This window comes from Argiope bruennichi, chromosome X1 (genome assembly GCF_947563725.1).
Source record: "Argiope bruennichi chromosome X1, qqArgBrue1.1, whole genome shotgun sequence".
Classification (NCBI taxonomy): domain Eukaryota; kingdom Metazoa; phylum Arthropoda; class Arachnida; order Araneae; family Araneidae; genus Argiope; species Argiope bruennichi.
Genome location: NC_079162.1, coordinates 51,886,465 through 51,910,532, shown reverse-complemented (window position 1 = coordinate 51,910,532; position 24,068 = coordinate 51,886,465).

Here is a 24,068-nt window from a genome sequence, read left to right as displayed (position 1 = left end):
ACACGGGGAAAAAAATTGCAAAACTCATTTTTTTTTTGGTGATAGAAACTATTTTCTTTATAACTATTTCACTAAAAAAGATTATGAAAAGTATTTCAGTGAATTATTTATCAAATTATCCATATTTAATTTTACAAATTAACTATGGTGCATTTAATTTTTATTGCTTTAAACCAGGAATGCTTCGAGCAACAAAATCTCGAAAATAGACTATTAAATACACTCAATTGGAAATACACTTATTCATTTTACTGTGGACTGTGCAGAAAAGAATGAACATGCCAATTAAATAGAATCGTAAAACAACGCAAATAAAATAAAATAGAATGATTAAATATAGTGATACAGTTTTAAATCAATAAAAAAAAGTTAAAATACTTGGTTTAAATGTGTGGTTGAAAGCATAGGAATTCAGCTTATGATTTTTTTTAAATAGAATTTTCTACTATTCTATTTTTCTATTAATAATCCATGGAGCACATATACTTAGCGCTAAGTTGCATAACATACGCAGCAAATATTATTCAACTTATAATAATGCATTAAGATGACAATGCGTAGTCACATGTTTACAGGTTGTAAATCAAGTGAAGTAACACTTCCTTTTTCCCCCAACAAAATGAATGAGGAGCTCCAAAATAAAATTAACGTGTCATAAATCGCTCTTTTTGTAGTAAAAAAAATTTCAAAAATATCGTATGTGAGAATTTCTTATTGATATAAGTGTACAATAAATTTATAAGTTCAAAACGAATTAAGTTTAGACTTTGCAATAAGCTCATAAAATCCAAAAAATTCATTTAATGATTTGGAATCACTTTATTGGTTGTTGAAAGTGTTTATAGTTAAAAGCACTTTAAAGGGATCATTTTGAAAAAATGAAAAGTTAGGAGATAGATTTGCATAACTATTATATCTAGATTTCTTGAATTAACCTTTTATCTCTATAAAAGAGATAAAATTAATAATCAACCATAATCATTAACAATAAAATGGTTATCATCGCCCTTAAATAATAAGCATAGGGTTCGCCGAAACCACCAAAAAGGCCATTCCTAGGTTAAGAGAAAAATAACGATTTCTTTATTTTAATACTTCGTAGTTAACAAATTTATTTGAAAAACATCAAAATAATACGCATTTTTTCCAACAAATTTTTAGCTAAATCCTCCTTTTTTTAAGAAAAGGTAACTTAAAGAAATAAATACACATTTAAAAACACACACGTTATTTGTGAAATTATATATAAATTTCCTTTGAACATTTATTAAATTCATTTTACTTAAGGAATTAAACATAAAGTAAACAATTCTATCTTCATATTTCAAATACTATCTTTACACATGAATCCTTTAAAAATCTAATACGACTTTTTCAAAGTTTATAAAAATTCTTCTCTGCAGCACCGTGAACACGAAGAAAGATCAAAAAGTATATCTATATATCGGGAAAAATCATTAAAATGTGTTCCAGTGATGAGAGTTTTTTGGAAGGGAATGATGAAAGATATGTATTTCGGACAGAAAGATGTCCGCTTCCGTTTTCATTTTCCGTACGTCATGTAGCGAATGCTTTTGCATCTTGGAAAATAAAATGATGCTGAAAACGATAAAGAAGAAACTTGCGTTGCAAAACAACGTGTGGAAGTGTCCGGTGATTTGAAATATGTATCCATCGACGCAATGAAAACACGCAGATGGGAGGGGAAATTGTTAAGAAATGGATATGTATTTCTCTTCTTATTTCTTCTTGCTTTAATTCTGCTGCAAGAATCGTAATCGGGATTCTTGATTTATGTGTACATTTTGAGAGATATTAAATCATGTTTAATATGTTAAAAAATTAAAGTTTTCAAAAGTGCGCATCTTTTTCATTAAATAATTTATTGTCAATGATTATAATATTCTTCATTATTATTAATATGGACTATACTGTGTTTGATGACGATTATTTCATGATTAATATATTTTAGTAATCGATACGTCAGAATATGAATAAAAGGCACCAAAAGTATGCGCTTCCTCCATTAAATTATATATTGTTACTGATTATATTGTTCTTTTTTTTCATTATTAACGTTTTTGATTATAATGTTTTAAATGACGATTCTTTCTGAAGTGTTTATCTTTTTGGTATATATTTCATGTTTATCTCAAAGATAATTTAAAACTTAAAAAATAAATAGTTCAAAATATTTAAGGTAAGCAGAAAATTTTGAAATATCTATTTTTAAATATGAAGTATACATTTTAAGACGATTTTGCCATAAAATTCATTACAATAGGGAAATAAATTGTCTTCTCCGTTTTGATATGAATACTATTATATATGAATACTATTGCTTCAACATCAATATAAAAGTAAATTCGTTATCCAGCAAAGTTTGAGAAAGAAAAAGCCCACGTCCTTGGTAGGATTGTCATTATTTTCAAATGAAAAAAAAAAAAGGATTTTATAATGCATAAGAAATATGATTTTTTTTACTTACTAAATCATTTATGAATAAATTACTGTCTTGCTTTTTTCTTGGTCAAATTTTAGATTTTGTAACACTACTTTTTAATTAATAATTGCATATCAAAGCATTCAATGCGAATACCGAAAGCATTCAATACGAATTTTGCATTCATACAATAATAAAATATCATTCAGATTTGTTATCGTATAAAATTGTGATTCTAACTATCATTTCAAAATAATCCGTACAGCAGAAATGTAAAATTTATAAAATGACGAAATTTCAGGAGTAGTTGATTGAAGAGAATATAATCGGACTTTGCAATCTATTAACAAAAATTTCATTGTACATCAGCTTGAGATTATATATTTATTACTAGAATTAGTAACAAAAAATGAGTAATTTTTATACGTTTTCTTCAAAATTAACATGATTTTTTTCCTTCCCTGTATCAATTTATAATCCACCATTAGATAATTAGAAGTTTTGTCTCTTGAATTATTTCTGATCTCCAGCAAATAAATACAACCTATACTCATATATTAAAATGGCAAGGTTTTGACTATAACGAATGTAATCAATGTTAATTCTTCTAAGGATCACGGGAATTCCAGATTTCTAATGAGGATTCTACAATTTTCTAAGTTTGGGAAACTGATGCGGAATTTCACTTTCGAAAAGGTTTGTCTCAATTTTCCTGTCAGTTCTGAGCTTTTTATACAAATTTAGAAATGATTTTTTTAATTTCTTCCTTGTTTAGAGAATTAGTTTGAATACTTTTTTTTGTTGTTTAAGAATTTTACATTTTTATAAGCATTTTTGATAATTGTAGTTTTTTGTTTTACATTTTGCTTGACCCGTAAATGAATTTGAATAATCATTTATACATATATTTCTAATTTATTACACATTTTAATTGAAAAACATAGGGCTCTTATAATTTTCTACATAACTGCGTATTCTTCGCCACCAATATCGTATTATTTAAAGTTATATTTTATCGAAGTTAAGTCTATTAATCTTCAAATGGGGTATTAATATAGCTAAACTAAATTAAAAACGTCTAAAAAAATAGTTGAAAATTGTCTAATTCTTCGAATATTTCTCATTACAGCAAACACTAAATCATAATCGTCCACAATTTTTTTTAAATTATCTAACACACTAATATCTGATGACTGATAACTCTGATTAGTTTTAGCTATTTTCAGTTTTACATGTCATACAGAGCTCTAAATAGTCTGATAATATTGATATCATCAACATCTTTTGCAAACCCATTGATTAAACTGGAAGAAATACCTCATAAGAATAAGGTTATTACAAATTCTTATTACACAGTCTTTCGTATGAAAAAGAAGCTTTTCACTCATTGGATCAGTAATGAAAACGTATTGATTCTTTTAAGATATTGCCGTTTTATTTGTCATTGCGAAAGCTATACTTAGGTTAGCATTGCAAAATCCTTGTTTTGCTTATAACATCTAATTAAACCAAAGAGACTGCTCTTGAAGTATGCATTTTTCGAAACAAGCATTCAGGAGGTATGTATTTTTCCAAAAAAAAAGCCTACAAAAAAGTATTTATAGAGGACTTCTGGAAATGTTATAATAGAATCAGTAATCGGATTAAATATAACATTGTTTTTAACATTTAAGTTGTTTTGAGAAAAGAACGAGACAGAAAAATTTGAAAAGTAACTTCTATAATTTGTTTACAAAAATTGCTTGAAAAATAACTTCTATAATTGTTTAAATATTGCGTGAAGGCATTAATTCGGGATCAAGAAAAGAAATTTTATTGCGGCTTAACTATTTTAAATCTTTAAGCGCAATGATAAATAGTATATTCAAACCAAGAAATAGGTCTATTTTGATATTTAAATAAAAAAGTGAAAACATTCTAGTCTAAATGTCATTTTATTGTTCCATTATATATCTTTGTACTTTAAATTTCCTGTACCTAAGTACCGATCTTTGTACTTTATGTAATATGCAAAGTAAAATGGCAATACTGATTATTCTGAAAAAGCATTCACAATAGCAGTAAAATCAAATATTTGTTTATGGATTAAACGAATAAAAAAAAACCTAGATTGCATTGGAGCAAAATAACATTCAATTGAAAAAATAAGTAAATAATCGTTTAAAATACATTTAAATAAAGGCAAAGCTTCCAAAAACAAAAATAATTCTATATCTGATTATAAATGAGATCGAAAATCTCATTTCAATAAAATGTAATTTTATTAAAATACGTTAAGCTACATAAATATGAAAAACATATTTATTTTATTTTGAATGCAATTTAGTTTGGCAAATAATAATTTAATTTTGTATGCCCTGGAATCAATATTTTATACAGCGTGAAGTAAGTGCAATATATTTTACAAAGTAAAACTCGGAATTTTCTTATTTAGAAAAAAATTACATTAAATTTCATTTTTACATTTGAAATCTTTTTCCCAATTATCGCCTACAATCCTATTACTCATTTAATAATAAAACATATAATGCCCTGTCCGATTCTTGATTTTTTTTAAATCAAATGTGAGATATGGAGTTCGAAAATATCACGCTACGTCAGTACTTTCATAAGTTAATTTAATTCAAGAATATGAAAGAATTGTAATTTTAAAATATGATATTCAAATGAAATTTGCGATTTCGGAGATGAAATTTTCAATTTTCTTTACCAAATATTACATTTTGACACATAAATGCTGTTAAATTGAATTTGTTGCTATTCGTTTAAAATATATTATTACTCCTTTGTTTTCATGTATTAAAAATCATAGGAATAATAAAATGTTTATTAAAATTGGAATCTCATAAGCAAAACATATATATTACAAATAAGGCTCATTTTTATAACTGTGTTTGGAATCTGGAGATTGCTAATTAAAACATCTATGACTTCAATAAATAAAAGTTGTTAGATAAAAATTGTTTTTAGAAATGATATAAACACTTTTTCACCAGAACAATGTTAAAAATAATAAAATTATTGTTTATCATGTGTTTTCAAAAACAGTTAATATCTTTATTTCCTTTATTTTTCAGCATCACGTACTATTTTTATTTCCTTATTTCTAATTTTCCTTCCTACATTGTTTCATTTCTTCCCACATTAATAATCAAGTGTACAAGATTCATATTCACGTCGGTTTGATTCATATTTGAATCGCCTACTTTTTTTGCTTTTTAAAAAAAAGAATTTCCTACAATCTAACAACTAATTGATTATGAAATAAATTACTAATTGCATTTTTGTCTTGTAACATGGAAGCTTTGAAATAAAGAAATGTCTACAATTCGGTTACAGATTTTTTATTAATTAAATGTAATTTAAAGCTTAGAGGCAATAAATTTTAATATTAAAAGTTTTGCAATATTCAAAAATTTAAAAAAAATATTAATCCTGTAATAATTGATATCTTTCATTTATACAGATTTAAAAAATTGCGATAAAAACATAAAAATTGCGCAGAATTGTATATTACAAAGCAAATTTTTAAAGTCAGCTATTTTCCATGCTGCGCCAATTATGAAAAAAATAGACAGTAACGGTAACCAAACAAATTAATTTAAATCATTAAAAATTAAAGTAGATTTAACAACCACATTTGTGTGGCTCTTCTCAGATGTTTATTTTGTAGAAAAAAAAGGGTGGCCTTGTATTCTAAAATGTGTTGTCTCTGTGCAAAATATTTTCTCATAATTGAACTTCATTTTCACTAGGAAGCAAAGAATCGTAATGAAGAGCTTTGGTTCATAATAATTTTGTCCATAGGAAAAAGCATTCATTAAAATGTACGCATGTTTTCCTCACATATCGTCGGAAATGATCTTAATTAATATATTTTTAGAGCGTTTTCAGCTAAATATACTAAGTTAGCAGGTATTATATTTATCTTTGAAAGAAAAGTAAGATAAATCGGCGGTATTAATTTTACAAGTAGAATTATTTTTATGAGGATAAAGTTGAAAAATGATTGTTCAAAACATGAGAAATCAAACAAAACAATAAAAGTCACAGTAACTTCGTGTAATAAATTGAAATAATTTTTAAGAAAAAGTTTTTATAAGATTTTTTTTAAAAAAAATTATATTATTTATTTTAATTAGATACAGCATTTTAAACCTGAGAATGATTCTTCTTTATTACTACCATGTGCTGTCATGGAATCAAGATTTAATTAATTAAATCAATAGGCTGATAATAAGGCCTAAAAATATTAAAACAGTGTATTGTCATCGAAGAAACATAAATATACAAAACTTCAAAACATCAGAAATTGAAGTAAAAAAGCTGTAACAAAATTCCATCCTTACAAACAAGAAACAAGTATTCTTAAATAAAATAGTTTCGAAAAGAATTCTTCCGTAAATGTGAGAAATTCTTCTTTATTCTTCTCTATCAAGAAATGTTTTAATTTTTTTTATATTAATTTAATTAATTTAATCAATTGGTTGATAATAATGCCTAAAAATATTAAAACAATGTATTGTCATTGAGGAAACATAATTATGCAAAACTTCTGAACATCATAAATTGAAGAAAAAAGCTGTTACAAAATTCCATCCTTACAAATAAGAATCGAGTATTCTTAAATAAAATAGATTCAAAACGAATTATTTCGAAAATGTGAGATGTTATTCTTTATTCCTCTCTATTTAGAGATGTTTTAATTATTTTTATTTACCGTAAAGAAAGTATGGGAGCTCTCCCATTCATATTATAGAAGTTAATAGAGATATATTTCATCAAAAATGTATTAACTCATATTCTAAACCATTAATCATTCTCGATATTGATTACAGTATTGTCTTTTTTTATCGATAATTTTTCTCATTTCCTGTTCTTGAAAAGATCAGAATACACATTCTCAATTTTTATTTCCCAGCAGATGCAGCCCTAAACGCAACAAAGCGGAAGAGAAAATCTTCTTAGAAAACGAATTCTGAACTTAGAAAATGAGCTTACCTTCCATTTTCTTTGCCTATTCTATTACTAGTGGGCTATTTATTAATGTGAAGGGACCAAAGAGTTGCTGACACGGTGGTAGCTCAGGACAATTAGGATAGTCGCCTCAATCGAGATAACGTCCATCAAGATGTCTTAGGGGTTGACATAGTCTTGGGCAATGCGCATTGTTCTTTAATTACACGTGTAGCCATTGAACGGTTTCGGCCGATGGTAACAATGACCGCAGTATCTGATTGTATTTACATCTCCATCTTAGAAAGGAAGTGTTCATGATAGCAGAATAGAAGCGTAATAGGTTTTGGTACCTTAAGATAATAAAAGCATCGGAATTTTCTCGTGATGCTATTTGCGTAACAAGAAGTTCCTGCAACTTTGTGTTAGCATCATTGCATACTTTCAATCAAGTTTATTTTAGGGATAAGATAGATATTTCACTAAGAAAAGCTAACTTGCAACGTTGAGTATGTGGGAAGACAAAGAAGAGTGGCTTTTAAGAAAAAGCTTTCAGAAATCTCATTTGGAAAAAGCGTTATTTTAACTTTAGCTATTGATGTTAATGTGAATATATGTTAATGGGAAAAGTTTGGGAATATATTGAGGTAAAAAGAAAAAAAAAAGATGTGGAAATAAAAAAAAAAGGCGTCAACGAATATTCATTTCACTGTAGCTATAAATGTCATTGTTGCATTATGTGACTCTTTTTGTAACTTTTTGCCATATACTGTACATTTTGTGTGCATACAATTTTTCTAAAGGCATCAATATTTTTAATTCAATAAACTGTTCTTTATGTTTTAATTAACATTGTACAACAGTTTAAGGCCCGGTGGCATCAACGAAGTATCATTTTCAAGTCGGGCATCATTTGTCGCTGACATCGACGTGGTCCCATTTTCAATTTGGTACGCATTGGCCAATGACATCAAAGTGGTGTCATTTTCAAGACGGACGTCATTTGCCGGCGATATCAACATGCTGCCATTGGTATGTCACCACTAGAGTTTCATATGCTATATAGACAAATGAGAAAAGCCGCAAATTTGATATCTAAATCTTGCAAAGTTACTTTGCATTTGGAGGACTGCTTTACTAACTAACATGAAAAAGGAAAATATTTCATGAATCCAGAATATTTTTTTAAATGGAGTTATTCCTTTTTAAAGAGATGTTTAATAATAAAACTTGTATTATAATTAAACTAAGATATATTTTAATGTTTTTATTTCAAATGTCTCGATAAACACATTTATTTTCAAGCATGATTTCATAAAATTCAGCGAAAAACAGTAAGTTCCAATAAATTTTAATGAAAAATTTTACAAAATGGCCTGCACCCTGGAAAGAAATTTTTTTGAGCTATACGGCTTGACAGTGTTGAAAGTGAAATTTAAGTATTTCGAAACTCTTCTTATCCTGATAAAATTGCAAATTCCTTTTAATCCTTGCAACATTCGACGTAATTTTTTTCTTTCGCCTCCAATTTTGTTATTTCAGTGTCTTCTAGCCTTTTGTGAGTTATTCTCTGCTCTAAAAATAATAGAAAGGTTGAGCTGGCTCTCCTAGGAATTGAGTAAATGAAAAGCATCGACATCAAACAAAAGTTTACATTAGAAGTTATCTGTATTAGTTATTTAGATAAATATATCCTTTTTTTGTTTCCATTATTTAATTTCGAAACGAAATATATTCATATAAATCAAAAGTGGAAATTATTTAATCCATTAGCGAAAAATATAAATCATTGACTGTTGCTTAAAAATATTAATAATAGTATTAAGTACTCTTGGAATTAGTTTATTTTTACAATTGTTAAAGCGCAAATGCATTTTAGGCATCACATATTTTGATTTCGCCCAAAAGATTGTCTTTAATATTTACTTTTTTATTACTTCGCTGAATTTTCTTCAAAAAAAAAAAAAAGTGATCTGCAATCGCTTCAGTGAAAAGATATGTTTCTTAATTTGCTCTTTTAAGTTATTAAAGAAACTCTGTGGTAAGCCCATGATTTTTACTTTCTTGTACACGAAGTATACATGTAGTTAGTACTGCATTCGTTAAAATATACGAAGAAGAGATTTGATGAATCTCCACATTGAGTTAGAAAAACTAAATTTTTGAATTATGTCTGTCTATCTTTGAAAATGATAACTCATAAACTCTTTGAGTTAGACGAATGAAATCCGGTGCAAGTCTTTACACCAAATTTGTAGACTTCTATGAAGTTTTGAAAGAAATCCGACAGAGAAAGTCAATTTGTCTGGTTTTTCGAATATAAATTAACTCCGTAATTAAAAAAACGAAAAGACATAGATAAAATTTGGTACACTGATGTTTTCGTTCAAATTTAACACTTTAAAGGTAGATCATATTCGTATCAAATTTGAAGCCAAATTAGTCACCAGGTTGACAGTTAGTCGCTCTGTACTTTCACAGACAGGCGAAGAGATGAGTCAAAAACGCAATAATTTGAAGCCAAATTATTCACCAGGTTGACAGTTTCTCGCCCTGTACTTTCACTGACAGGCGAAACGATAAGTCAAAAACGCAAAAATTTGAAGCCAAATTAGTCACCAGTTTGACAGTTTCTCGCTCTGTACTTTCACAGACAGGTGAAGCGATAAGTCAAAAACGCAATAATTTAAAAATATAAAATTTAATACGTAATTTTTTGACTACAATTGCAGTTATGTTTCAAATTTTAGTTTCAATCGGTTTAAAAAAAATACGTCCAAAATTCGCATTCAGCTTTCTGTTGTTTGTGTATTAATCACATCCAGCGATTAATCGTCAAAAATAATTTGCTAATAATCTCTTTCGTAACTATTTTACCACAATAGTAGGAGTTTAATAATATTTTTTAATACAAATATATTTATTATGGGTGTACGAGAAAATTCCAGCAAGACCACGCTCGCATGTGTTACTAAGCTATGTTTGAGATATTAACAGCTTTTACGAATTTCCGTCATTTGTTTTACTATTACTTTCAGTATATAAAAATGAAAAATGTGAATGAATAAATGAAATTTAATTTTAAATTCCTGAATTTCCCGAAAATGAAATATTTTGTTATGTAATAATCTCCATTCATCTAAAAGCGTATGTTTTCAAATCAGCTTCATTCTTGTTTATTTCTCATTCTGTTCGTTTGTTCTGTTTAATTTGCAATAAAATCTAACAAAAATTGTCATTATTTCAAAACCTTGTATATTATAAAAAAATCATTAGTTACGGTTATTTTGAAAAAAATTTGGCAGCTTTTGATTAATTGATATGAAAATAATTAATAACAATTGTCACTATTTCATAAATGAAATGAATGCCGTTTCTTGCTTTTAAAGAACTGATCTCAAAATCACCACTATAAAATATAAAAATAGATACCAAAAATTATTTTATTCTTCATTTTAATTTAAAAATATCATTATTCTTAATTGAGAAGATTCAACATTTATAATAATTAAGCGTAATTAAAAACCCTTCACTTGCTAATTTTATAGAACGGTACAACTACAACAAATACAAGTTTACATAGTTATATGAAGTGTACTTATATTCTATAGCAATTCTTATATGTAGATATCAACTCATGGAAATAAATTTAGCAGCTTAAATATATTTTCTATTAGAAGCTCAAATAAATTGGCATTAAAAATGCAATTATCTTTTTTAAACGAAATACATTTGTACATATTTACATGAAGAAATAAGAAATGTGCAATTGAAGCTTTTAAAATTTCATTTCACGTTACCTTTCTTTTACATACCTTAAGAAATTATCGCAAATATATTATCAACAACTGAGAATTCCTAGAAATAACCGCTTAGAATTCAAAGTGACATCACCACAAAAATACACATAAAAACAATTCGAAGAGTAGTCTTTCTTTAAAACAAAAACGTGTGTTATATCCGCGAGTAAAATTAAAATACTCTGTTCAATCAAATATTCCAACCCCACGTCAGCTGTATCTGATATTAAGAGAAAATCGAAACGAACAGAAAACAAACAAACAAAAAAAAAAAGAAGAGTAAAATGTCTCTTCACGTTGAGCTCATCAAGTACATCGAATTCTAGCAATTCTTTTACTTTTTTTTTTTTACTTGACTGCTTTTTTCCTTCACATTTGTCACCCGAAAATCCAATTTGTTCTACCCCGATTTCTCCTTTAGTTTTACACTTATGTTTGCTATTCTTTATTTCTTCTCCCGCATGCCGATTTTCAGCATAGAATTTGACTTTTGTCTCAAAGCTAGAAAAAGGTTAATGATCCTGCGCTAAAAATATCTCTCCATTGTGAGCTATGTGTAGGAAATCCCAGTATCAATGATCAAATTTTAACATAAAAAATAAAAAATGTTTTTAAAAACTTTTTGTCAAATGCCAATAAGTAATGACACGTTTTATCACAAAAAATTTTGAGACACTTTTCATCGCAACAAATTATGAGACAATTTTTATCACAACAAATTTTGAAACACTTTTCAACACAACAATTTCTCGAATTAAAAAACAAACATATAATGGTGATTCTAATGCATATTTAGATATGAATCAAGGATTCGAAAAATAATATAAAAGCAGCATCTTCCTATGGTCAAAGTTACCTTAAAATACCCTGGAATTATCACTTGTATTTTGTATAAGAAGATTTGATGCCTTCTCTAAAGATTTTCGATGAAACTGGTCCACATTTGAAGAATAATCTTGAAAAACTTAAACAACCAATTCAATAGCAAGAATTAATTCATTGCTCCAGATTGGTCTATTTTGTGGATTATAATGAAGAGTAGCAAGAACATGTCCAATAGGATAGAGCTCAATAGGATAAACGTTTACCATCAATTCATCTTCTTCGGCAATTTTAGCCTTTAAAACTATTAAGTAATTGTTTGGCAAATGAAACATATGTTAAATAATATTTAATTATGATTTAAATGATTTCAAAATAGAGGGGGTAATGTAAAATACAAAAATGATCTAATATGATGTAAGATATTTATTGGCAAATTTGAATTTGAATCAAAGAATTGAAAAGTTATCAAATATCTTTTTAATAATGACTGATTTTTCATTGAATTATGAGTAAAGGAAATCCCCGAATAATATTTTGATTCAAAGATTCTGAGAGTGAAACGGTTAAATGTTTTCTTAACTTTTATTAAGTGATAATATCTATACGGTTTCTTTTGATTACCTATAGTTTCACATATTCTTATCTTGAATCATTAACAAAATATGTGAATCAAATATATAATACAATATTTTGAATGGTAAATAAATCTTAGAAAATGAAAAACAAAACAAAAGGATAATGAAACCACAATGGTGATATGCAATTATGGTTTCATTATCCTTTTCAAAAGCCAAACAAAAAAAGGCAAAGAAAGGAATACTGTATTTTAATATTTTAACGTCTTTCTATATTTGTTTCTGTATTCGAAACATTTTTCTCCTATTTTTTAATCATTCATTCTTGTTATTTTCTTTATTACGAATATAAAACAAGATTTTATTACTGTTAATTTTTTTTCCAAAGTTTAATAATTTTTTCTCATTCATCACTTTAATTTCATTACAATTTGAAAATGATTATAACTTATGCGGATAATATGCGGATAAAATGAATTTAAAAACTACAATATATTACATTTTTGTCCATTTTATTTATGTTTTTGCTTAGTTATAAAATATTTGAAAATCTCTCTGTCTTCCTCTCTCTTTGTTTTATTTAATATTCGCGTTGACATTTTTTAGAGGACTTTTATAGAAGAAGAATAAAAAGATGGAAATATATTTAATGCTTTACTTTTTACCTCAACTAGATAATATTCTTTAATATTTATTTTAAACTATCGAGAAGCGACATATTTTTAAAAACATGTTTCCGGTGCAATTCTATCTTCTTTTGTAATTGTTGGTGCTGTATTTTTAATAGAATACACTATTCAGTCCTTTGGGACCAAAAAAAAGTTAATTCTATTTATTCCATTTCAAAGCTCAAAAGGAATATAAAATGGTCCTCCATTTACAGTAAAACTCATTACAGATCATGAATACGTTAGAGATTAATTTCATTTTTAATTGATTATCTTTTTAAAAACTGAAATAAAGGAAAATAAATATTTATATATTTATTAAGAACATTTTTTCAACTTTTATTCAGATTTAATCCAAATCCTGAATCCTGGGATTCTGTTTATGGAATATAACATTGTAAAATTCTCAACAATAAAATATATTCTTTACAAAAATGTTTAAAAAAAGTTAGAGATTGAGTAAATGTTAATATAAAATTGAATAAAGCTTCCAATTAAATAAAGAATATTAAATTATAAGCATGAAACTAAAATAAAAAACACAAATATGTGACTTTTTTTTTTATAATTGATAGAGTTTTTCTAACGGAGACTTCAAAATGATAATGCGCCTGTTACTATGTAATGTCAAAGTCTATCACTGGATGTATTTGATCCAAAACTTTTTTTTGGGGGGGGGGATTTGCTTTAACTTGTTTAGCACTGCGTTTTTCTATCATCAATTATTACATTGATATAATTCTTTGAATTTTTTAAGATAGGCTTTCGTTTATTAAATAAATTGTATCTGAAATTTGAATGATGTTCTAAAATTATAATAACTGTAATTTTTAATTAGTTGTTTTCTATACACCATATGTTTAGAATCGCATAAACAAATATGGCTCTTAAGCTGCTAAGTATATAATCGCAGTTTAGGTTTTTATGAAGATATTTGAATGTTTTTTAGGTATCAATAACATTCACCTGAGCCAAAAAAAAATCGAAAAATGAATATTATCTGAATATCTAATTAAATGCCTTGATTCAAGCCACTTCAGATACACATGGTTATCTTATGCTGAAAATATCTCAGAATGGGCCGAAAATCGAAAAAATTCCAACCCGCTTTTATTATTAAGCGAACTTATCTCCCTGATTCGGTGGCGCATCTTATTTAGATAGATATAATAATCCACTAACGATCGGAAAGAGCACCTGAAAGGTTTTTATGTTTCTTTGAGATTATTTTGTTTCAAATTAAATGTTATTTGTACTTATTCATTCATTTAAGCATTAAAACTTAAATGAATGAATACAAGTGCAATGCAAAGTGAGATTCCTCAGTGAGTACGAATATATTATTAAGTTGTTCGGAAAGCAATTTCGTTTTCTCCCAACAGTAGACTTAATTGTAATTTTTCACAGCGAACTTCACACTTAAGACGCATAATCATTAGATATTTTGATAGCTGATATAGCAAGACTTACTTGTGAACAAGTTCGATTGATTCTATTTAGTAGCTTTTAGTTGATCCTCTTTCAAATATGGAAAGTAAAAAGCAGCATTTTTAGAAGTACTGTCATCATCTGGGCAAATTTAATGATTCACTTAAACAGAAAAAGCCAGAATGGTTCAATAGAAAGATGTAGTGTTCCATCAAGATAATGAGAGATTTCATACGAGTTTGGTAACTCGCCGATGGCTTTTACAGCTTCGATGGGATATATTATCACACCCACCATATTCTCTACATCTGATCCCTTCTGATAATTATTTGTTCCGGTTTCTACAAATTTTTAGGCGGTAAATCCTTTACTTCAAATGAGGAGGTCGAAAATCACTTGGATCAGTTTTTTTCCAGCAAGGAACACAATTTTTAAGAGCTTGGAATCATGCTACTGCTAGATAGATGACTAAAGGTATTGGACGAGAATGTACAATATATAATTCTATAAACTATTTATTCACTATGAGAAAATAGTCTTTCATTTTCATTAATAAACGAAATTATTTTCCGAACAACCTACTATAATATTTATATCATGCTTATTATAAATAATAAAGATCATTATTAAGAAAGTCCTTATTGGAAGAGTAAGTTGAAAATTCAACTTATTTCTTCTAAATTCATCTTTCTCCTGATATATATTTCCTCCAATTTTTAATATTATCAAAGTCAGTAAAACAATATTTCTCAAATTTATTTCACCAAATTGGTAATAAGTCTAATTACAACATAAGAGTAATATTCTATATGATAGAAAATCGAATTATACAGAACACATTTTATTGGATGAATTTATCACCTCAGATATAGGAATGAGAAGCTTCCTGTTTGGCGGTTGATTCTCGCTTCCCTGGTTGGCGTATTAAGGTTATGGGGGCGAAGTATCTTGATTCCAATAATGATACGCACATTCTGCCGGAGGGGTTGTATTGAGGCCGGTGATGGCTATTAGAGCTCAACTTTTGTCCCCGTCTTCATGTTATTGCAACGACGATGATTCTATCTTCCCCGGATGCTTCGTCAGTGTGAGAGTATCTCCAGGTTTATTATTTAACAAATTTATGTAAGTTGAAACATGTTTTTCTAAATTACAACTGCGTGTATTGTTGTTGAGATATTTTTCCAAGCTGACAGCCTATCAGTTCATATAAAATCAATAGATAAATGGGTATTCTAAATAAAAAATTATGAGAAAGTAAAATTTATTTTATACGTATATGAGGCAGTTCATCAGGCTGTATAATAACTTATCGCGCTTTTCAGCAGCGTTTTGCGCATTCATATTATACAGGGGACCATAATATGAGAGTCTTTTTTATTAGTACATTGAAATTGACTGCAATTTATTTTCAAGGCTATGACATTTAATATAATTTAACAATACAATGCAATCCATTTAAGTAATTCAATAATAATACAGCTGGCAAGATTTGACGTAATAATGAAGGAACGATTTCCCTTTCAAAGATGTAAAAAGATTCCATCTAACAACATAGAATTCTTCCCATGAAAAGAAATAATCAAATTCGATCAAAATTAATCCCATTCATATACCATACAATTCGAAATACACAAGTTCATTTTTCTGTATACATACACTGGTTTCTGTAAATATGCCACTATTTCTCTAAATCTTAGTTTTCGAATTTTAATTAAACACCAAACGAAGCCTCTTAATACAACATCGTACACAGAACATCTCAGTTATTAGAATGTAACTCATTCACTCTGAGCCACTGGCAGTTGTTGCTGATAAGTTTAAAATGCCAGGTTAATCTAATATCCCGTTTAATGGAATGGATTATTGGGATATTTTCGGGATGTAAACTGATCTTTTCATTTAACAAAATTGAATGCACTTTAATTGCTTCTTGGTTACTATAAAGTGAGATAAAGAATGAAGTTTGGGGGATTTCATTTAAATTATAAATAAAAATGCTGCTTTAATCTGAACTAATTTATTGAGTTTCAATTAAAACACAATTAGGAATTTCGAATGTAATTTTGCATTAAGATTGCACAAAATTCCTCACTACTTGAGCTGTTCATTAAATTTAATGACAGAAATATTTAATCTCTGCTTCGTTATCTTAAATATTGATAAATTGTATTTCATCTGTCGTTATATGTATGCTCAACGTAGCCATTCGTTTCGGTGGAAATGAAGTATTGATAAATTATCATTGAAAAATAACTTTATTCAGTATTTACTGCTTGGTAAGAACTTTTATAAAAATTTTCAATGTTTATTTTAATCGAAAGTTTGGACATCAGGCAAGACGGCATTTTAATCATATGAATAATATATTTTAGCTTCTACTGAATTATTAGAAATTTTCTTTTTTTCTGATATTCACTGTGGCTAAATTTCTTTTCAATAATTTTTTAAGGGCTTCATGCTTTTACAGTATTGTTTTGTCGTCCATATTTCTAATAATTTTTCTCCTATTTTTAATATATGCTTTTAAAACTTTTTTACTTCATTTTAGATTATAATATCATACAAATGCCTTTATTCTAATACTCCTGAACCTCATAACAATTTTTAAATAAAATTAAATGCCTCGAATTCTTTCAGAATTAATCAAATAATTGATAATTAAATTCTGAAAATATTAAAATAACGTACTTGCATCGGGAGCGCACAACTTCAAAAAATTTCAGATCTTTAAAATAGCAAGAATTTAATGAAACAACAATAGTAAAATTCCCTCTTCGCGAACATTTTATAAAACAAATTAAAGAAATTCATGCAAAAATGTAACGAATTTCGAAAAAAAGCGTATTTGTCTATTTATGAATCATTTTAATATAGTCACTTTACACATTTGTCATCTTTTGTCACAAGACAAACTTTACTGCATATTTCCTCTGTCATCTGACACCACATTTTCTTATACTGGCTAATGAGGTTACATTCTTTTTTTTCTTTCTACAAAAGGAGCGAGAATTTTCATGAAACTCAATTAGTTTAAAGTATTTGTACCATGTGAGCATATAATGATTGTTTTTGGTATAGCCTTCACTTGTTATATACTCATAGACATGCAAAAGGATTAAAATTATATCTGAATTGCGTTATAAACCCTCTTAGTGTGAACATTCCAGCGACTCACAGACCATAATCTTTCACTCCTAGATTTTAGCCAGGGCTCGAAAACGCCTCAATCAAGACTGTTAATCGGGGCGATTCGGAGTGAATACAGGCTCATAGGGTTAAAACTTAGTATAATGAAAGAAAATCTAGCTATTTTAAATAATAGAAATGACTTCGTTTTCCGGTTTCACAAAAAATGAGACACATTTTTACTTTTTTAACGTTTCATTCATCATGTCATAATTTGAAATAATTCCATTTCTGATAAAACCTTTTTATCAAAATGAAAATCCCAATCTCATTTGTACTCTTTTGAATGTTACTTTACATCCCTTAAAAGAGATAACTTCTCACATATATGATTTTGTGTGTCCAGTTAAAGAACCGGCATCAATCATTTGAGAATCAGGCATCATTCTCTCTGTCACAGACGCTATCCATTTATAGCTTTAGCTATATATATTCTTATTAATATATATCTTCTTATAGCTACTTATAAGAGAAGAGATATCATAATATTCAAATAATCAGCCTAAAATTCATGTTAAATTAAATTACAGTTTATGAGGTAAAGACTTTGAGAAAAGAAATATCCAAATGCTACGATTTTGCTTGGCATTATTTGAAAACCATAAAAACCATAAAAAGTATTTGAAAACCATAATTTAAATTAATCATGAAATTACATGTTTTAAAATAAGTAAAATGTTAAGACATGATTGATTGGTGAAGAATTGTAGATTACATATTATCAACATGAATTTATTTTGTATAGATATTTAGAAAACATATACTGTCTTTTCCCAGGTGGAAACCACTCATGCTTTTGTGCAGTCACCAGTGAACTTTGAATTCAACTAAATAAAACTGAGATGAAAAACAAAGGAGGATATATTTATTTTTCACGAAGTTAAAAGTAGAATCATTGTACAAGTTTTGAATGAAAATAAAATAACACGATTCAAAAAGAAAATGAATAATAATATGGGGCATAAATGGTTATTAGAAAAATGTGTCAAAACGAATTAAAAAAAAACCTTCGGGAAAGCTCTTATCTTGAGAACTGCCTATCATGCCTCTCTGAATTAAAATAATCTAGAATTGATAGACGCAGGATTCTGAAACGAATGGTAGGTATTCTATTTTATTGCGTTTAAAAAAAAGAAAGAAAAGAAAAGAAAAAAATTCAGTGTAGAACAGTTAAAATATTCTGCGAAGCATTAAGAATTGCCTATATTTCTATAATGCTTCTCTACAATAAAATATCAGAATTCAATTGTTTTCTTTTCATGCAGTTTTAATTAATTTGAATAAATTGGAAATTCTTGTGAAAAAGTTAAATTTTATATCTTATTAACAAATCACAGAATGAAAAAATAATCTTTCATTTATTTAGTAGATTCTTTGTTTCTACAAATGCCTCAAAACATTGGTATTTTTTCTTTATTTTGGGTAAAGAATAATTGAATCCGAAATTTAATTAAGAATCAAATATAGATTTCCAAGAATTAGTCTTAATTGAAATTTATTATATTTATATCATAATCCATATTGGAGTGAATAAGGTGACATGGATATAACGTATTATGTTTCCAATTATTAAATTTTTAAACTTAATTTACTAATTTTATGTTAAAATATTATTCAATTTTATTTATTATTCTATTCGATTTTTATAAGTTTATATCTTTTTTATGGAAATTTTATAGTTTCTATTATAAAGTTTCAATTATAAATTTTTTCAGGAAACTTGTTAAAATTTTAATGAAATTGATATAACGAGAAATGTTCTGTATGATTAAATTTGACAAATGCGTTCTTAAATAAGCAACTAGTGATAAAAGTTATGGCTGATGCAAATACAGAAATGCAGCGAAGAATGTCACTACAATATCTTATTAATCTTGCTTCAAAAAAGTACAATTTCTCATCCATTACAAATTCTTAAAATCAATTTACTCGCTTTTTCATCCAGATAAGAAACAACAACTTTGCCTTAAGAGAAGAAAAAGAAACAAAATCAGGCTTTTTATTAACTTCTTTTAAAATGAAAAATATAGTTTGCCCTCGGCAAAGAATTGAAGTCCAATTTTTCAACTCATCTTAAAAGGAAAGAAGTTGTCGATAAAAATTGATTTTTCTCGAATAGATTCATTTTCTTAGCCTGAAATCAATTCAATTATTGATGATAAGTACTTTATTTGGAACTTGACCGATAAAATATATAAGAAATCTGCACTGATTGATGAAATTTTAATTAAACTAGTTTGCGAAATCTGTTTTTCAGTTTCATACAACCATCCTCAATTTAGAGCTAACCAAATTTATATTTTGTGTTTGTTAGATGGATTATAACTTTCCTAAAGTAGCTCTATGGTGACTTGGTGTCACAGAGGTGGCATGCAATTCTGAAGAGTCCAGGTTTAAGATCTAATTTTAGCAAATATTCGAAAGCAGCAACTTTGTTCCTCCTACATGATGTAGCGTGTAAATTTCAAGAAGCGGTTCTGGCCCAGATACCTTTTCGTCATTTGATTAGGACTTAACAATTCTAAGTGCTTCCATTAAAAACCATCGTAGAAATAAGCTACATTTATTTTCAGTTTTGAATTAATCAATAAGAGTTAGTGTGAAAAGGATCGCGTAGCCAGGTGATAAGAATGGCATCTGAGCAGGTATTATTCTCTTAGTCACTCCACTTGGAGGATATTTAACTTTCACGAATTGACATGCACCAGGTCCTTTTAAGCACCTATTCATAGACAGAAATGGGTTTTGAACCTGGAACCCGCCATTTATCATATCACCAAATCGCTGAGGCCTCCCTTCTTCTTAAGCATTCCTGATGAGTAGGTTATCTTCAATCTATTGATTTTTTTTTTTTGAAAGTAAGTTTTTTTAAGAAGTCGAAACAGAAAATGAAGCATTTGTCAAAGAAAAAAATATTCTTTTGACTAAATAAATAAATAAAAATAATATTTTAATTCATTTTTTAAACCTAAGTTAGTTTATAATTTATTACTAATACTGAAGAATTAGTCATCATTCTACCAATAATGTCGATATTTTACCGATGTATAATGTCTATCTTTTACCAATGCCAAAATTTATGTAAGTAGGGTCATTAGGAGCTCTAACCATAGACTAAAAATATTTAGACAAATAGGTCGATAATTTCAATTCACAATTATTAAGTTTTCATTTTATCGATTTGATGAATACCTAAAAAATATAAAGTACAGCAATTTATTAACATGTGATAAGAAATTTATTAACATTGTATAATGAGTAGTGAAAAAAATCATTTTAAACGCTCTGCAAGCAGATCGTTGAGACTAGAACTATTAAATTTAGCTCGTAGGTAATACTCGGGTAGTTGGTGCTGAGTACGAAAGGTTGTTTCAAAATTTTATTTTTATTTTTAATTAATTATAAATTAATCGAAATTTTAATGTTTTCCCTCGATAACTTAGTAGTATATTATCGTGCAGAAACTCTTCTTTACATTGCTTGAAAATCTCAACACATTAGCTTTTCAGTCATGCCAATATTATTTCCATGCAATTTTTTCTTTAATACGGTTTTCAGCAATTTGGGAATAATAATGCCTTTTATTCCCTACATTGATTCAAATCAATTTTATTGTTTTATCAAATATTGTTATGATAAAAATTGCTTTCTTTGACGCATTATTTAAAAGCCAAAATTTCCTCTTACTCTTTAATTATAATGCTAACAGTTTATTCACTTTTTCTGTAAGTTTTACAGTTTGAGCAACATTACACGCAAAACTCAACGGATGATGCAATCAAATTAGCGAAGGATTATTTCGGACTAGAGATTGGAACCTCTTCTTTAATCACTTTTCTTAGATCATAATCGCATTTTGAAAAATTTTGCTTACCATACGTGAGTTTTGAATTATGGATATTAGAGGTGCTAATGAAGAACAAATAAAAGCATTATGTGCAGGATTACTCTAAATTTGTATATAAAAATAAAGAATATCTTTTAAATAATCTAACACAATACCCCATTACAATAAATTAACCTATAGATGACAGATAACATACCATACAGATGTAATACCAATAGATTCTTATACTTCGCGTAAAATGTAATGCCAATCTGATATCACTAATCTATTAGGATTTCAAGCATCAAACGTAACGCATTTATGTCTCCTCAAATCAATCTGAAGATAGTAATATTACCCGGCACTATTATATAATCTCATCTATGATGGCTAAATTCATTGATAATGAGGCGAAGCAAGGAATTCTAATCACAGAGCAGATCGAGGGTCAATGCAATCTTAGCTAACGATGACTTACCGTAGCTCCTCCCAAATCTCCTCTATAAAATTATGTCCTAAAATTTCATCTACTTGTGAACTAAATGAAGTGATTAATTTGTAGTCTCTTTTTTTTGTATTACAGGCATAAATTTATTATCTAAACATAAATACCTTTGTAAAACTTTTTTTTACTTCATTTGGAATGTAACCCCTTCTTTGTTAATGTTCATATTTGATGGCAAAAATTTTGGATCAAACAGGAAGGCAGTATAATTTGAGCCCAGAGATAGTCAAAAGACACTTATCGTGTAATAACTTGAAAGAGTATGCCCGTTTCAAAAGGATATTTTATAAGTTCATCCATCCGTAAATAAAAGATCACATGTAAAGACTCATTACAAAAATTAGATATTCTTCTTACTGAAAGAAACCTAATTGCGAAATTCTATTTTTAAGAGATATTTTACTATGTCATCCATCTGTACATTAAATAATACGTGTATGTATAAATATTGTTTCGAAAACAGAAGTATCTTATTAAAGAATTACAATCATGATGAAAATGCATCAATCAATTTATTTTAATCATGAACCACTTTTTTGAAATATGAATGGTGAGTTTAACCCTTTAGATGGTACTTAAAGTTGATGGCACAAACCATGGCCATAACAGAGGAAAAGCAGTCGCCGGCGAACGAAAATCGTGGAAAGAGAACGTTGTTAAAGCGTTCTTAATTTTTATCAACTTGAAAACTAAATTTCCCTTGCTTTTACTAAGATAATTGTAGCAAAGATAGATGGAAAGGTAGTTTTATTGTTAGACAATGAAAGTATCAGTCTTTAGATTTTGAGATCTGCGGGGGGAAATTAAAGGTATCATAAATAGAAGTGGATTAAATTTTAAATATTAACCCTTAAACTGTTTTGTTTTTTATTACATAATAGACTGACATTTCCCATTTCGGGAATATGCCGTCTTCCAGTCCGAATAAGAATTCGTAAAATACTTGAGGTGTCAGTGAATTCTTGTATCAACTTACAATGCCTTCCCTAATTATTGCATCAACTGACAATGTCAGAATGATTGAATATCAGCTTATGAGTTTGAGGAGGGAAAAATCGGGTGAGACAATTAAGGAGTTAAGATACATTAAAAAGAATGGGTTTCAAGACAGAGAATAAATTGAATTTATCAATTATGTACTGAATGCCCAATATAAATATACTCCTTAGAGAATTAAGATGAAATGTTAAATTTATAGTCACTTTTTGCAGCACGAACAACACTTAAAAGCGTTTTACTGAAACCCAAATGGCTTTTAAAAACCATTCTTTTCTGCAACATGCCACTGTTTTGTGCGCGCTTTTTTCAGAAGACCATTTACCATCGAGTCAGTGGAAGCAACAATCTGGTCTCAACTCCGTGCGTAGAAATGACGGGTAATTACAGCTATAAAGTGATAGAGAATCACTTTTAATGCAATCACCTAACTCTAAATGCGTCTAGAACAATCGTTTCATTTCAAATATATAGCCCTAGATAACGCTGTTCACCTTCGACTTGAGAACACATAAAATCTTATCATAAAACTATTCGCCAAAGCAATTCTGCAAATGTCTTTAGCGTGAATAGGAAATGGAGTAGTTCTAGAATGCCCCTTTTGTGCGATATTTTCGACTAAGTCTTCTCAGCGATTTTGCGGAACCATTCCTTCCAAATGTCGCTTTCCATCTTTAGTGAGCAGCAATTATTTAAGAAGATAACATTTTGCACTGCCAGAGAAATTCTAGTTAATCGTTCCGAGCATCTCTGGAATGGCAGAGCTGAACGATCCGATTCCGAGAAGAGCTATAACAGCTGCATCGGAGATTCTGAGAATTAAAAATCTTTAATTGAGCAAAGCAAATCATACTGGT